The sequence below is a fragment of the Triticum aestivum genome, chromosome 4A (assembly GCF_018294505.1).
Source record: "Triticum aestivum cultivar Chinese Spring chromosome 4A, IWGSC CS RefSeq v2.1, whole genome shotgun sequence".
NCBI classification, from domain to species: domain Eukaryota; kingdom Viridiplantae; phylum Streptophyta; class Magnoliopsida; order Poales; family Poaceae; genus Triticum; species Triticum aestivum.
The window spans coordinates 327,301,804-327,307,857 of NC_057803.1; positions in this window are offsets into that span (position 1 = coordinate 327,301,804).

Here is a 6,054-nt window from a genome sequence, read left to right on the forward strand (position 1 = left end):
GCGCCGCGGCCAACCCCTCTCCATCGACGCCCGGCTCCGGCCGCTCCGGCCGCCGCGGCCGACGACTCCCCTGGCCGGTGCCCTGCTGCGTTGGGTCAGGGGCTCGGCCCGCTAACGGGCGCCCCGTAGCCTCCTGCACCCGCGCGCCCATGCGCCCACACCCGTTAAGGCCCCCTGGGGCCACTGACATGGGGGTCCCAGCCCCAGAACGTTTTATTAAAAAAAGGAATTAAAATTAATAATAATAAAATTAATTAATTAATTAATTAATTAATTAATTAATTAAGGAATTAATTAAGTTAATTAATCCTAATTAGATTAATCAAATTAACTAATTAGTCTAATTAAACTGTGATTAGTTTAGCTAAAACCTGATTAGCCTAAACAGGGTATGACAGGTGGGCCCCGCTGGACCCACACGTCAGTTTGATCAGTCAACGCCCCTGTTGACTGCTGACGTCATGCTGACGTCATGATGACGTCAGCAAATACTGTTTTGGATAAGGTTGGATTTAATTGAATAAATAAAATCAGAAAATGATTTAAATCTTTAGAAAATCATATCTTTTAATCCGTAACTCGGATGAAAATACTTTCTACATGAAAGTTGCTCAGAACGACGAGACGAACCCGGATACGCAGCCCGTTCGTCCACCACACACCTCTAACATACCAAACACGCAACTTTCCCCCTCCGGTTCATCTGTCCGAAAACGCGAAACCCCGGGAATACTTTCCCGGATGTTTTCCCCCTTCGTCGGTATCACCTACTACCGCGATTGGGCACACCGAACACCGCGTATTGCCTTGATATATTTTGTGGTGCTTTGTTTGCTCTGTATTCATTATTTCTTCCCCCTCTTCTCTCCGGTAGACTACGAGACCGACGCTGCTGCTGACCAGTTCGACTACGGAGTTGACGACCCCTCTCTCTTGCCAGAGCAACCAGGCAAGCCCCCCCTTTGATCACCAGATATCGCCTATTCTTCTCTATACTGCTTGCATTAGAATAGTGTAGCATGTTACTGCTTTCCGTTAATCCTATTCTGATGCATAGCCTGTCATTGTTGCTACAGTCATTGATACCTTACCCGCAATCCTAAATGCTTAGTATAGGGTGCTAGTTTATCATCATTGGCCCTACATTCTTGTCAGTCTGCCTTGCTATACTATTGGGCCGTGATCACTCGGGAGGTGATCACGGGAATATACTATACATACATACATACTATACAGACGATGACTAAAGTCGGGTCAGCTCGATGAGTACCCGCAAGTGATTCTGATGAGGGGGCTGAAGGGACAGGTGGCTCCATCCCGGTAGAGGTGGGCCTGGGTTCCCGACGGCCCTCGACTGTTACTTTGTGGCGGAGCGACAGGGCAGGTTGAGACCACCTAGGAGACAGGTGGGCCTAGCCTTGTTCGGCATTCGCGGATACTTAACACGCTTAACGAGATCTTGGTATTTGATCTGAGTCTGGCTACTGGCCTATACGCACTAACCATCTACGCGGGAGTAGTTATGGGTATCCCGGCGTCGTGGTATCAGCCGAAGCACTTCAGACGTCAGCGATGGAGCGGCGCGCGCCGGATTGGAACGTAAGCCTGCTCTTGTATTAAGGGGGCTAGTTCTGCTTCCGGCCGCCCACGCAACGTGCAGGTGTGCTATGGGCGATGGGCCCAGACCCCTGTGCGCTTAGGTTTAGACCGGCGTGCTGGCCTCTCTGTTTTGTCTAGGTGGGGCTGCGACGTGTTGATCTTCCGAGGCCGGGCATGACCCAGGAAAGTGTGTCTGGCCAAATGGGATCGAGCGTGTTGGGCTATGTGGTGCACCCCTGCAGGGAAGTTAATCTATTCGAATAGCCGTGATATTCGGTAACAGGACGACTTGGAGTTGTACCTTGACCTTATGACAACTAGAACCGGATACTTAATAAAACACACCCTTCCAAGTTCCACAGACAACCCGGTGATCACTTTTCTACAGGGCGACGAGGAGAGGATCGCCGGGTAGGGTTATGCTATGCGATGCTACTTGGAGATGCTACTTGAAGATGCTACTTGGAGGACTTCAATCTACTCTCTCCTACATGCTGCAAGATGGAGGCTGCCAGAAGCGTAGTCTTCGACAGGATTAGCTATCCCCCTCTTATTCTGGCATTCTGCAGTTCAGTCCACTGATATGGCCTCCTTACACATATACCCATGCATATGTAGTGTAGTTCCTTGCTTGCGAGTACTTTGGATGAGTACTCACGGTTGCTTTCTCCCCCCTTTTTTCCCTTTCCTTTCTTTCTGGTTGTCGCAACCAGATGCTGGAGTCCAGGAGCCAGGAGCCAGCGTCGACGACGACTACTACATTGGAGGTGCCTACTTCTACGTGCAGCCCGCTGACGACGACCTGGAGTAGTTTAGGAGGATCCCAGGCAGGAGGCCTGCGCCTCTTTCGATCTGTATCCCAGTTTGTGCTAGCCTTCTTAAGGCAAACTTGTTTAACTTATGTCTGTACTCAGATATTGTTGCTTCTGCTGACTCGTCTATGATCGAGCACTTGTATTCGAGCCCTCGAGGCCCCTGGCTTGTATTATGATGCTTGTATGACTTATTTATGTTTTAGAGTTGTGTTGTGATATCTTTCCGTGAGTCCCTGATCTTGATCGTACACGTTTGCGTGCATGATTAGTGTACGATTGAATCGGGGGCGTCACAAGTTGGTATCAGAGCCGACTGCCTGTAGGAATCCCCCTTTCCAACTCCTTGGCCGAAGTTGAGTCTAGTCATTGCAAAACTTTTACTAACTTGGCTGTGTGCCTTACGGGCCCACGTCGCCATTGGGTGGTAGTAGGATCTTTTATTCCTCGACCTATGCTCTGGGACTCTGACATCTCTTCTATTCGGGTTAAATGCTTTTTACTAAAATCTGACTTTAGGTTCTCGAAAATACTTTCTCCCGGAGAGCCCCTTCAGTCCAGGTGATCGCCGGCTACACCAGAAGATTTCGAAGTTACTCACCGAAACTCTTTTGAGACTTTGTGCCCGTTGCCTTTGCAATTCCCTACCATCGAAATATCCCTATGGATAAATACATACACTTGACGTTCTTACTTTTATTCTCAGTTGATCTTGTTATTACAAGATACCCCGAAATTCTCTCTATTGATCCGAGAATATCTTGTGCCTACTGTCTTGCAATTCCTTGTCACCTGAATACCCCTATGGATAATTCTCGCACTTGTCGAGTATCTGCTTATCCCCAGTTGTTCATGAGTTTCACAAAAGTCTTCAAAATAATATTCGATCTTCCGAAAATCCTTTGGAGCCTTTGGCTCTTGAAATTCTTGCTTGCTTGCATTATGGATAATCCCATAAGTCTCGTAGTCATATTGACATTCCTTCTCATTACCATTTTGAGTCTGTTGACTCAATATGTTTGCGAATGCACGCAATCATCATTGATCCTTATAAATTACTTCTCCGGCTAAGCTGCCATTCTTTTAACTGGAATTGGTTCTCGACCAATCCAATTGTCATTGATTGTACCCTAAGGCTATTCAACTTACCCATCCCTACTCAGAGCATTGCTTCTGATCCCTTGATTTGGAAATCATAATTCCTTTGCATTTGACAATTGAGTTAGTCAGTTGTTTCTATAATCTGATCTCCTTGCAATCTTCTTCCTCTAGTTGAGTACCGATGCTCACGTCAGATCCCTTGTGGACCACCAGATCCTTTGTTGGATTTTATCTGACAACGCCCTTCATATTCAATAACCTTGTGAGCCTTTCCTCTGATACATAATGCCTTTGGTAAATTGTATCCTCTGCTTTCTTAACCATGCTCTGTCTTCGAGCTTGAGTTAATTACTTCTAAAGATTCTGGTATATGATTCTAAGATGCCCCGATGGGTTGAACCTATGCCTTCCTTAATGGGTGTGAACTCGAAAGTTTTCACGAGTCGTACTCTTCTGGTATTTTGCCAGATAAAATTTCAAACTACAACTTCATTGAGCGCGAGAAGTGAATGAAAGGTTGTGCATTGGAGAAGTGGGAGTCGACCTTGAACTTTGAGTTCATGCCCATGGACGCGATGTATATCCTATCATGGAAGCTTCTTGTAATAATAACTATTTCCTTGATAACTAACATATGGTATCTGTGAATTGATCCCTTGCAACCGTGGTTCCGACCATGATTGTTCTTCTTTGATTCCATTTCTCGGACAAGTTAAAACAATTGTCTTCTATGGATCAATAGACCAGTCCCACCTTTACTTTGATCTTGTGTCGAGTATTACCCCCCTGGTATCTCGAGATTATCATGGAACTGCATAACTCCTTATGAGTTCTTCATCAAGTGCTACCTTCCCACTGATTCCAATTTTTCGCGGGCTCTGAGTTATTGAACACTCAAAGACACCGATAACTGAACCGAGTCCGCTCTTCGGTTCAACAACTCTTCAGTAAGCTTCTATAAGTACGAGTTTGTACCCGATCACGCCATTCCTAGCCTGTTTGGCTATATCATTGTCGTGACGATTCTAACTGTGCTACCTGGTCCTTATTCTCGGAGCACCAATTTTCGACGATAAACTAACCTTATGTCGATCCTCATCGTCATATCATTTCGCCTTGAACAACAAGCTTGGTTTCGAGTTTGTGTCATACCCTTGGTTCCAATAACCTTTCACTTCATCATTACTTGACTTGATGTCGTTACCGATCGATTACATCTTCATGAACTCTCGCGACAAATGTGTCGTGATCATCAACATTCTGAGCTCATCCAGGATATCAATTGAATTCATGATGAGACATACCATCCTTGCCCTCGATGAATTGTATTATCGTCGACCACTTTATTGCCCTCCCACCAACACAAGCTTGTTCATGTTTGGTGTTATACCTTGAGTTCCTTGCTATCCAGCAATTGTTCTTCTTTACCTTGGAGTATTACCATCCTTTATGTCAAGATTGTCCTGAGATTTGTTCCACCTCTTGAGAATTCTTGACATAGAAATACTTCTCACCATCACCATTCTATCTTGGTCCCCGTGTTAATTCCAACAAGTGAATGGTGTTGTTTGGATTCTTTCCTTCTAGCAACCCTATTTTTTTTGAAGTTAATGGTCGAAAGTTCATTCTTAGGCTATTGACTATTGAATCACCATTCTGACATTGGTCGTGCAACCCAACCCATATTTCGGGTGCACCTTTCAACCAATGTTTAATTGTGTATGTTTTCCTCGAGCATACTTCCTTATATCATTTGATCTGACCAATGTTATCTCCTTGTTCACTTAATTGTGGAAATCCATCTTTTGGGAATCTCGGTGAATTGCCGTTGAGTTCACCAGACACCTCCTTGTCCTCTCCTGGGGTTAACGATGGACTCTTGATAACGGAAAACACTTCATAGTTCATTTCCCCGAGAATCTTACAATGTCATCTCGTCAATTTGCGTTGCACCTTTTATTCTCAGGTATACTAAGTCTGAGGTATCCTGACACCAATCGGATCTGAAGCTCGGTCAGATATGATGGTTGGGACAACTTTCCAAGAGTCATGATGTTGATCCTTTGATGACCCGGTAACATGATGTCATGCCTAGCACCCCCCCCGGCTGGAGGACCTATCATTATAGATTCCTTTTCAGCAAGGTTATCCATTCATCCATGAGGAAATTGTAAGACTTATTCTACAAGTTATTCCTGATGGATCCTTCGTGTTTCCAAAGTCTGATCTTCACCTGAAGACCTTGTCAATGCTATCTCGAAGCATGTCTATGGTACTCCAATTTTCAACAAGAACATTTGAAGCCCAATGTTAAATGTTTCCTGCCCAATTATCCAAACACCGCTGTATGGGTAATATCATGAAATTTCTCTCCCCTACCTAAGGAGTTTTCTACGTTATATCCTATCATGGATATCATGCCCCGCTTGTCCTAGGGAAGGATATACCCCTGTAATATGTGTGTATACACATTTTCCTCCCCATTGTTTTGATTAAACCTGGAAATCACCTTTCCTTTCCATTGGTTTATTTAAACCCTTTC